Source organism: Balaenoptera acutorostrata, chromosome 17 (assembly GCF_949987535.1).
Source record: "Balaenoptera acutorostrata chromosome 17, mBalAcu1.1, whole genome shotgun sequence".
NCBI lineage: Eukaryota > Metazoa > Chordata > Mammalia > Artiodactyla > Balaenopteridae > Balaenoptera > Balaenoptera acutorostrata.
In genome coordinates, this window is record NC_080080.1 from 67,173,919 (window position 1) to 67,184,116 (window position 10,198).

The 10,198-nt window shown below is 43.2% G+C and overlaps 1 long non-coding RNA gene across 1 annotated transcript; it reads right to left on the bottom strand.

Moving 5' to 3' along the window:
* Positions 1-2,355: 2,355 nt before the first annotated feature.
* Positions 2,356-10,186, bottom strand: LOC103012992 (uncharacterized). Its single transcript, XR_009005782.1, has 4 exons — positions 10,044-10,186; positions 5,633-5,688; positions 4,776-4,912; positions 2,356-3,455 (listed from the first exon to the last, which is right to left on the bottom strand). It is a non-coding gene; the product is annotated as an uncharacterized LOC103012992 (long non-coding RNA).
* Positions 10,187-10,198: the final 12 nt, after the last annotated feature.

The following is a 10,198-nucleotide window of genomic DNA, read 5'->3' on the forward strand; positions in this document are numbered from 1 at the left end:
CAAAAATAAGAATGATGCTAGGAAAGAAATAAGTATGAAATACTATCTGACTCTTCAATTTTACATAGGCAATAACGTAAACACTGATTAAAAATTGCGTTACAGGATAATGCAGGAAAGGAAATGGGAGGTCGAGAATGCTAAATCGTCACCTGTGATGATAGAATGTCAATTCTATTACCCATTTCTTCCTTTTAGTGAGACCAACATCTGTTCTAATGGCATATGATGCAGCCCATGCTTTTAACATTTTCCCAAGGGTTGAAGAAAATTTTTCACTGAAAGAAGCTCTCTGGTTTTATACCACAGAAGTGTTCCCAGCCTACTTTGTGGAAGTAGATTAATCCTGCTTCTTTCCCCTGCTTCAATTTTCAAAAATGGTGAACATGCTGACCACAAGTGGTGTATCTCAAGATTTTATATCTAAACCTGAAACTCTAAGGAATATTGTTAACCATCCATTCTCGTGGTGCAGAAATATGGCCTTGAACCACTTCCATCACTATCAAGTGGGGTACTTATTACAAATAAGCAAATTTCTGGTCCCTAACCAGATCTACTGCATCAGAATTCCTGAAAAGGACCAAGGAATATCATTTTTCCCATTGACCCAGATAGTTCTTTATTCACACAAACAGAATTATAATTTAGTATTATGTTGTTGGTTTTTATTTTATCAAAGGTCAGTGTGAGATCCACACATATAAAATCTCTACCTGTTTTTTTTGTAATGCTATTGAGGGCATTGTGTATATTTTATTATTCAGTGTTCTTCAGTGCTCATGGAATGAAATCTCTTTCAGATTTCAGAGCTAGAAAAAAAGTTTTTCTCTCCTATGAACTGGTCTATTTCCTTTATGAGACTAGGGCTTGTCAAATTTGACTATTAGAATCACCTGGGGAACTTTGAAAACATGCACGGCTTCCCAGACCCCAAGCTAGACACACCCACCAGAATCTCCAGGTTAGGAAGGATCCATGTGATACTGATAATTCACCATGTTTCATACACTCTGCATCGGACAAACATCTAGTTAATTCAACATGTTCACATTTTGCCTTGACTTCCCGGAAGCTAGTCTTATAGCAATTTTTCTTGGAATTCAATTTTTAATATAATCATTGTCCTTTTCTTCCCCCATTTTATCACTTGTCTTATTTAGTATGTTTTTAAAGAATTTCAACTTCAGAGGAAATAATTTCTAATAATACTGTCCTTTGGACCAGCACATTCCTTGCAATAGCATTTAAGCCTAAAATAAATCCGTTATTAGGATTAAAGAGTGAAAGAATGTTGTGAGCTTTTAAAAGTTTCATCATCCAGAGTTTATGGAGGCTTCGTGGGAAATTACTGTTAGAAAAGTACTCTGAAAACCACTGTTATTAAATGCTATATATATAATTAAGATCCTGACCCCCTTTAGTCTCTTCGCTATGGGCACCCCCAAGACTAAATTCGTTGCTCTTTCTTTTTATTCACCACCTCAAAGAGCTAATCCATTTTAGTCGTGTTAACCATCATCACCAAATGTATACTTGAGCTTGAATCTTTTGCTATCTGCAGGAACTCTTCTCGTAGCTGTCTCCCAAAGTCCAGACATCAATGTGAAGAAACCCAGTATATCTAAAACTGAACTCTTCTGCTTACTCCACAATCTCATACTCCTGATTACCTCTCCTTCCCAACTCACCATTTGGGTAAATAGCATCAGCATTCCCCCATGTCCCCAGCTGAATCTGTCCTTGGTCACTCCTGTTTCTTTCAAGCCCCACACCATTTAGCAAGGCAATATTTATGCTATAGTTTGAGGATGTAGATGCGATCTGAAGACCAAAGGAAATGCTGGTGGGTGTGAGAGATGCCCAGGAGTGATAAACTGCCTAGGAAATGAAAGGGGCTTGCTTCACAGGGATGAAACCAATCGTTTCTCTCACATAGTCTCAGGGATTTATCCCCTTTCTCTTTTCTTCCCTGGCCTAGCGCTCATTTCCTGAGTTAAAATAAACTACTACTAATTGATTTCCCAGTATGTGGCCTATTCCTTTTTCCATTCATCATGGTGGTGGTGGTGATGCTTTAGTAATATTATTTGTCCAATCAATTCCTCATCTATAGAAAAAGAATGATAATGGTACCTAGCTCAATGAGTTGTTGTATTAAATGTTCTTTGTGTTTATCACAGTGCTTGGCACCCAATAAATATTAGTTGCTATTATTTTGTTGTTAACAGAACACAGTCACATATTCCCTTATAATTATTTCACTTGGACTTAACACCAATTAAGCTCCATAAAGCACCATATTTACTTTTTAGTAAAATCTTACCATAACTTTTAAAAATTCACATTCTTCATCTTGGGAGTTAACATTTAATAGTTGTAAAATCTTAAACAACTTATTTTACCGAGGCTCTGCTTCCTTATTTGAAGTAGGGAAAACGTTATGTTCCTGGTTGATATGAGATTAAAATTAATAATGTATATAGCAACAGTGTTTGGGGGACTGCGAAGAACTGTACACATTTTAACTGTTTTCACTTGTGCTGTAAGCTTTGTCTTTGAGCACAAAGGCTGATGCAAACAAGGAAACAGCTCCAAAGAATCCTTGGCCACCACCCCAAGACCTTGGTTCTACTAGGCACTGAGCCATACACCATTTTTCTGGTGGCTACAAGACATCATGTCAGATCCACCAGTCACAAATTCCCTGAGGTATAAGACCTTCTAATTTCAGAAGCAGTTGAGCAAAGCATTTTGCACAGAATGATGCTCTCATCATTTCATTCTCCTCAGGTGAAAGTGATCTACTGGGTGGCCTCCCTGGCAGAGGCGAGTCTCCAGTTACTTTGCAAAGCATACCCCCAATCTGCTGCTGCTGTGTCCTCATGTACCAATCTCCCCAGGAACCGCTTACCTACCACCATTTTCCTGTCTGTTCATGAGAACTAAGACCCTCTTGCAGGTGAAACAAATTCAGAGTAAGACCACTCCTCTATCTGTGTCTGCTGAGTTCATTTCAGAAATCCATCCTACTACACATCTTCAGAGTCCTTGGCTGTTGCCTGAAATACGAGTCATCTATTCTATCCCATCCATCTATTCTTCTCATTCACTCATGGTCATACTACTGTTGGATTTTCTCCCCTGATCCAACCACCTCCTGCTGTTCCTCTACCTTTAGAACCTTCCCACCATGTGCCCTGGGACACCTATGTTGGTTCATGTTCTTATTTGCCCAACACCCCTTCCTCTGCACCTCCTAATAATAGACACACTTACCCTACCCATGGGAAATGCATGTGATCAAGATAGGCCGCGTGACCCAGAAATGATCATACAACCAAGCCAGCTTTGTCTAGGTCTTCCTTTGGGATTGTTCTGATAAAACTTGCAAGTGACAATGTTCTCTGCCATGTAAATAAAGTCCATTGACTATAGGGGAAAATGAAGCCAACCTGAAACAAAAGACAAAAAAAAAGATACATTGAGAGAGAATCCTGATGAGGTCAAGTACCCGGTCCTAGCTCCCAAGATCCACAGAGCGTCCCAGTTCCCCAAAGCTTTTCTCTTGAATCTGCTGAATCTTGTGAATCCTCTTTTCAGTCCCTTGCAACTAGGAGAGTTATAAAAAGATAATCCACTCCAGTATAAAGAAACCCCCTACAACCTCCAACCCTGCACCAAGCATTCCCTTGACCAGTTGCTTGAACTGTATCTTAGCCCTCCCCTCAAACCACCAAGCCCCTTTAGTGGGGCTGACGGTCTCCTCCTGTCCAAACCCCTCCAAGGCCACCCTGTTCCTGTGGCCATCTTTCCCTCCACCCTTGTGGCTGTCCCTCCCCTCTCATTCCTTCAAAACAGGATTGTGGCTCACAGTCTTCCTGGCACTGCCCTTCCTGATCTCATCACAGCAGGGAAGAACCTCCACTCAGGTCCATGACTGCTTTGTTTCTGCTGACCTTGCCTTGTCCCTCCTTCGTTTCCGTGTGAAAAGAGGTGTCTCCTCCTATGTAAAGTTAATCCTCTACCTATGTTCTGGAGGATCCAAACCTTCAAGACCTCAGTCCATCAATTTTCCCACCTCTCCCCATCTCCCCAGTGTCTTCAACCTCTTCCTCTTTTCCCTTTTCTCGTATCTAAACATGATCAACTGTCACATCATTCAACAGCAAACACAAAACCTACCTTAACTCCCTGATTCTTCTTTAGTGACCTACCCTGCTCTCTCCTCCCCTTTGAAGCTAAACTTCTTGAAATCACTTACACTTCCTGTTTCCATTTTTACACTTTGCATTCACCACTTTCTGAAACTGATCTCTCATCTATCAGAGAAGCATTAACTCAGGCCCTTGGTGTGCTAAACAAAGTGAGACTAAATAAAGTGAACTAAGTTATAGTTTAAATAAGGATAGACACTCCATCTTGGGTTCCTTAAGCTTCTAGAGGTCAGAAGATCACAGTCCTGCCCTTAGGGGGACCCAAGAGTGATCTTGCTGGGTCACAGCCTTTTCATTACCAGTTGGCTCTCCCTCCAAGGGTGACGTGTCCTCTCTTGCCAATCTTTCCTAAGAGTAACAACACTGCATTATAAATTTGGCTTATAGTTTCCATAGCAGTAAAATTTATACTCAAGAAAATTATATCATTTCCAACTATTAAAGCAATGATTTCGCTTCCATAGAAATACAATTTCTTCCTCACAAGACGAGTACAATTTTATATTCTTAAAATTTACTATAAATAATTTAACAATAGCATGTAAACAGATAAATGACCTGGTTTTTTTTTTTAATGGGCGTTGTGTTTCCATCAGAGCAGGAGCCAGTCTCTTCGATGGATTAGGTTGAGAATCATTGCTGTCTGGAAGTTCAGGGTCATCCTGGTAAGTGAAGCTCCTGGAGCCCTATTTATACTGAAACAGAATGGGTTTGTCAGACAAACAGGTTGCCAGCCCTGGAACTTTGGGCAAATTACTTAACCGCTCTGAGCCTCAGTTTCCCCATTTTTAAATTAGAATAACAACTATTCATAGGGTTTCTGTGAAAACTAAATGATGTAACTTATGTGAAAGCAAAATATCAATACCTGGAACACAGTAGTCATACAACAAATATTAGTTTCTTCTTTTCCATTCTTTTGTCCCCTAGGAGCTGTTGAAATCCAACAGTTCCATTTTAGTTCTTCCTTTTATTAGGCACATGCTTGTTGTACTTACTTTCGCATCATCTCAGAACTGTTTTTTTCCTTTTTATATATGTCTTGTGCGACCAACTAGAGATAACCTCTTTGAGGGCAAAGATTGTCTCTCCGTTTCTTTTATATTTCTCATACTTACAGCAACCCTATGCCACAGATTTTCCTGGATAGACCCAATTTCAAACAGTCTGCTTTTTGTCCTTTTTTAAATTATTAAAAATATCCTGAGAATCCCAACATTTCGGGATCCAAGCTACATTTGCGGAAACATCACTTACCCACAAGACAGTGTCTGTACACATAGGAGCCAGCACCACGCTGGACACACAATAATAGCCTCCAGAGCTGGACACACCTGAGCAATCAGTCTGCTTGAGAGAAAACTCCAGAGCCCTGAGGGCCTCCTTAGACCACTTTCCCCACCACCATGACCCACCTTCAGAGGATTTAACGGCAGTCCTCCCTCCCTATAAGCTTCTGAAGCAGCCCATCCTAAAAAGGAAGCTAAAATTAGAATTGATTCCCCACTTTCCCAAAAAGACCATCTGGATAGTTGCCCCATGCGGCAGGACCCTTCCCACCTTAGTCCCCTTGGAGGGGAACCTCCAGGTCATCCACCATCACCACATTCTCTCCCCCTCGTGGCTCTTTGTCCCCTGATTTGACTTAAGCTAACCTCCCCGCACCCTTCCACTGTATCCCCTAGAACCCCAGCTGTGTCATCAGCCAAGCCCTCCACAGCCTCCACCCTTTTCTGCATACTTCACCCTCCTGCACAGAAACCTGGGGCAGCTCTCAGTGGAAACTGAAACCTGCTTCCCCCAGAGCCTCAAGAGGCCGCCGCTCTCCCTCCCACCCCAGCTTGCCGCAGAGCCGAGGGGAGGAGTGGGTGCGCCCGTGCCCCTCCCTGCTGCCGACAGACAGCTCTCCCCCCTCGCTCAGAAACCCGTGCTCTTCTGGAAGCCCATGCCCTCCAACTACACCACCCACTCACTACCCACGGCCCCGCGACCATCAGCCCCTCACCAGGCCCCTGACTCCTCTTCATCCTCTTCACTCGTGCCAGATGTCAGCGCCCGCCCCCTTCCCCTTCTGCTCCCTGAGTCCCTCCTGGCGACAGACCATCCATAAAGCATGTGGAGGGCACTCTCCCCTCCTGCTGCCTCGACTCCTCGCTTCTAACGTGCGCCCTCCCTCCATCACGCCCTTCCCCTCTCATTGCCAAGGACCGCACGACCTCAGGACTCATCCCCAGCACTCCACCCTCTGGGGTGGAAGACAGCAAGAAGACAACTTCATCTGGCCATTCTTAACCTATCCACAAACTCTGCTCTCCTCTGGTTACTGTGGGAACCCCATCCCTGTTACGGTGGGTGCCTCTACTTGTACACAAGATGCCATCACCTCTTACAGACCTGCAGGTATCTCCTGCAGAAGAAACTTCTTGCTCTAATGGGCCATTCTCTCTGCGTGCAAACATAAAATAGGTCATAACCATGGGGAAGGATGGGTTGGGAGTTTGGGATTAGTGGACACAAAGTATTATATACAGAATGGATAAAGAACAAGTTCCTACTGTATAGCACAGGGAACTATATTCAATATCCTATGATAAACCATAATGGAAAAGAATATGAAAAAGAATGCATGTATGTATAACTGAATCACTTGGCCGTACAACAGAAATTAACACAACATTGTAAATCAATTATACTTCAATAAAATTTTAAAGAATGGATCATATCCAAAAAGAAAACAAAAACTTTCCCTAGACCCTTCAGCCCCTCTCTAACTACTTGCCCATTTCTGTCTCATCTTATAGGAAAAACTCCTCAAATGAGTTGCTTATACTCATGCCTCCATGTTGCCACCTCCCACTCTCTCGAAGCCCACTCCAATCAGCTATTTATTCCTATCAATCATTCCGAAGAAAACACTCTCTTGAAGGTCACCAGTGATCTTCATAGTAAGTTAGGGTCCTAGCAGGAACAAATGGCACATTCAAAGTGGGTAATTTGAGGAAATTTTCACAAAAGGACTCTTCAGAAGTACGGGCAGAGCGTAAGGAAACCACAAGGGATACTGGCTGTAACCATGGAGTGATTCAAGGGGCCAGAGGAAGGAGCAGGTAACTGAGCCCGAGAGAGAGCTGTGGGAGAGGACCTCCTGGCAAAAGCTGTGACTTTCTCTGGAAGATGGCAAGAGTGCAGGGCGGGAGCCCCCAGCCCCTGACTAAGCAGAACAGTACTACAAGGACCCACCATTTCTGCCCAGTCTGCTGGAGCGCCCCGCTGGGCTGGCCGAGATGTTCTCAGGCTGCACCTCAGCCTGAGGTCTTCCGGCCGGGTCCTCCCTCCTTCCTTTCACAGGTGTCAGTCAGGTATCGTGGTCTGCAGGCTTTCCCTACCGACTCCTCTCCCGTTTATTTTTCACAAATTTTATTGACGACGAATCCCTTACAATTCTAACTTTGTCTTGGCATCTACTTCCTGGATAACCCACACTGCCACAAACTCACATCCTCTGTCTTGCCAAATCCAATGGTCATCCCAAGTCCTACAGCTGTCCAGAGTATGGTAGGTTTCATGCAACTGAAAGAACACCAGTGGGGGTATTTTCTCACAAAAGAGTGAAAAATAATTAAATTTTAAGGTTTGAAAGAGTCCATTTCAGTTTAAAAACTGACTTTAGTGGAACAATTAATTTCCAAATGACCTAGAATATTTCCATGTCACCCTTCACCAAACAAGTCTTGAAAATACCCATCACATTGGTAATGACTTGTTTATTGTCTTCCATTCCAGGTATATGAGTTTCAAGAACAAAAACTTAGTCCTTCTTTGGGGAATAATAAAAATGTTCTAAAGTTAGATTATGGTGGTGGTTGCCCAATTTTGTAAATATACTAAAAATCATCAAATTTTACTCTTGAAATAGGTGAACTATGTGATATAAATTATATCTCAAAGCTATTTTTAAAAATGCAATTGAATCATTAGAGATGGCCACAGAAGTCAGTAAAGGTTTCAGCAAAGTCACCTGTGAATGAGATTTGAAGGAACAGTAAGCATGTGCTGGGTAGATGAGGGGAGAAGAGAAAACATCCCAGACAGAAGCAGCAGCAAGCACAAAGCCAGGGAGAGCGTGGGAAGAGAGCAGACTATCATGTGTATAGAGTGGGAAGCCAGTAGTGCTGGTACTAAGAGATTGGGGCCTATAGAGGCAGGGTTTGAGCATGTCTGGGTAGGCAGAAGCCAAACCGTAAAGCACTATTTAGTCATGCTAGCTTCCCATAAAGGAAAAGGGAAACCACCAAAAAATTTTGAAAAATTTTGTTAGAAGCATCATTCTAATATGAAATTGTAAGGTGATTTGGAGGTAGGTAAAACTAGTAATTGTTCGATCAGAAAGTAGGAAAATAACAATAGCTAACACTTGGGACCTCCCTGGTAGTCCAGTAGTTAGGACTCCTTGCTTCCACTGCAGGGGGCACGGGCTCAATCCCTGGTCAGGGAACTAAGATCCCGCAAGCCGTGTGGCCAAAAAGAAAACATAATAACAATAATAGCTAACATTTATACCTAACTCTCTACTAAGCACTTTCCTTGAATCATCGCATTTAATTGCTAAAGTAGGCTACAGGTACTACAATTATCTCCTTTTTATTGATGATATGGTTTGCTCCCTCACCTCTTCAAGTCTTCAGGCAAATGCAATTTCCCACACTTTCCCTATTCCCCTTGCTTTATTTTTCTCCAGGACCCTCATCTCAATTTAAGACATGTTTCACTTTTTAAATCTTGTGTGAAGATCCTCTTCCCATACTAAAATGAAAGCCCATAAGAATAGGTTCAATTGTACTTTTCCTTCAGTTCTGTATCCCCAGTACTTAGCATATGGTAGCTGCCCAATAAATAGTTTTTTGAATACATGAATACATAAATAAATGAAGAAATCGAATCTCATGGAGGTAAGTAACCATGATCATACAGATAATGAGTGACAGAATTCTGACTTAAAAACCCATGTTCTTAAACCACTAAGGGATTCACCAGACTTGTAATATTGTAGGCGAGCGGTGAGTCCCCTCCTGAGGGTGCAGCAGTGGGAAAGGGAAGGGGGGACTGAATGGCCTTGGGTTTGTTTCGTAATAGTTTGGATATGGAAGGATGCTGAACGGATCAGTCCAGGATGACTCTGGTTTCTAGATTTGGCAAATGGGTAAACAGTGGTACAATTCATCTGGAGAAAGAATACAAGGTGTCTTGGTTTGGGCAGAAATATGGAAGAGGAAGACATGTCTAATCCACAGACTTTTAAAAATCATCTCCCTAGATTACCAAGAAGTGTTGTTAATTATAAATATGAAGCCAGTAAACCCAAACTTATGAACTTACTTCAGTCGCATGCCCGTTGAGGGATGGGTAGGTGAGACCAAATAGGAATTGTTCTTTTTTGAAAACTAGCTCAAGGCTACAAAGAACAGGAAACAAGTCCTCAGGCGTGTTTAAAATAACTCTGAAGTTAACTTTTAAGGCAGCTGCTAAAATCGAAGAACGCCCCTACCTTTATGTAGTTAAGCTGTACTCATACGTTTAGATTATTTTGCTGGTGGCAGTGGCTTTCAAGAAGTGACAATCAATGTGGAAGCAGGCACTGACACCCAAGGCCAGGGTGGCACAGAGGGCGGAAAGCACGCTTGCACCCGTGCACGCCGTAGCACGTGGCCGCCCTGTGACCGAGGCGCGGACTCAGCCTGTTAAGTAAGCGCAGGAAGCTCGCGCCTCAAACGACTCCCAACCCCCGCCCTGGCGCGGAGCAGGAGAGGCGCCGCTCAGGTTTCTTACACTCGCCCGGCCCCGGCGGACGGCCTCCTCTCCCTAGGCGGCGCTGTGGGCTCGCAGGGGCGGCCGCGGCACAAGAGAGCGCCGTCTCCCCCGTGCGCATGCTCGCCTCCTCTGTGGGCTTGCCTTTTTTTTTTTTTTTTTTTCCGGGCGGCCCC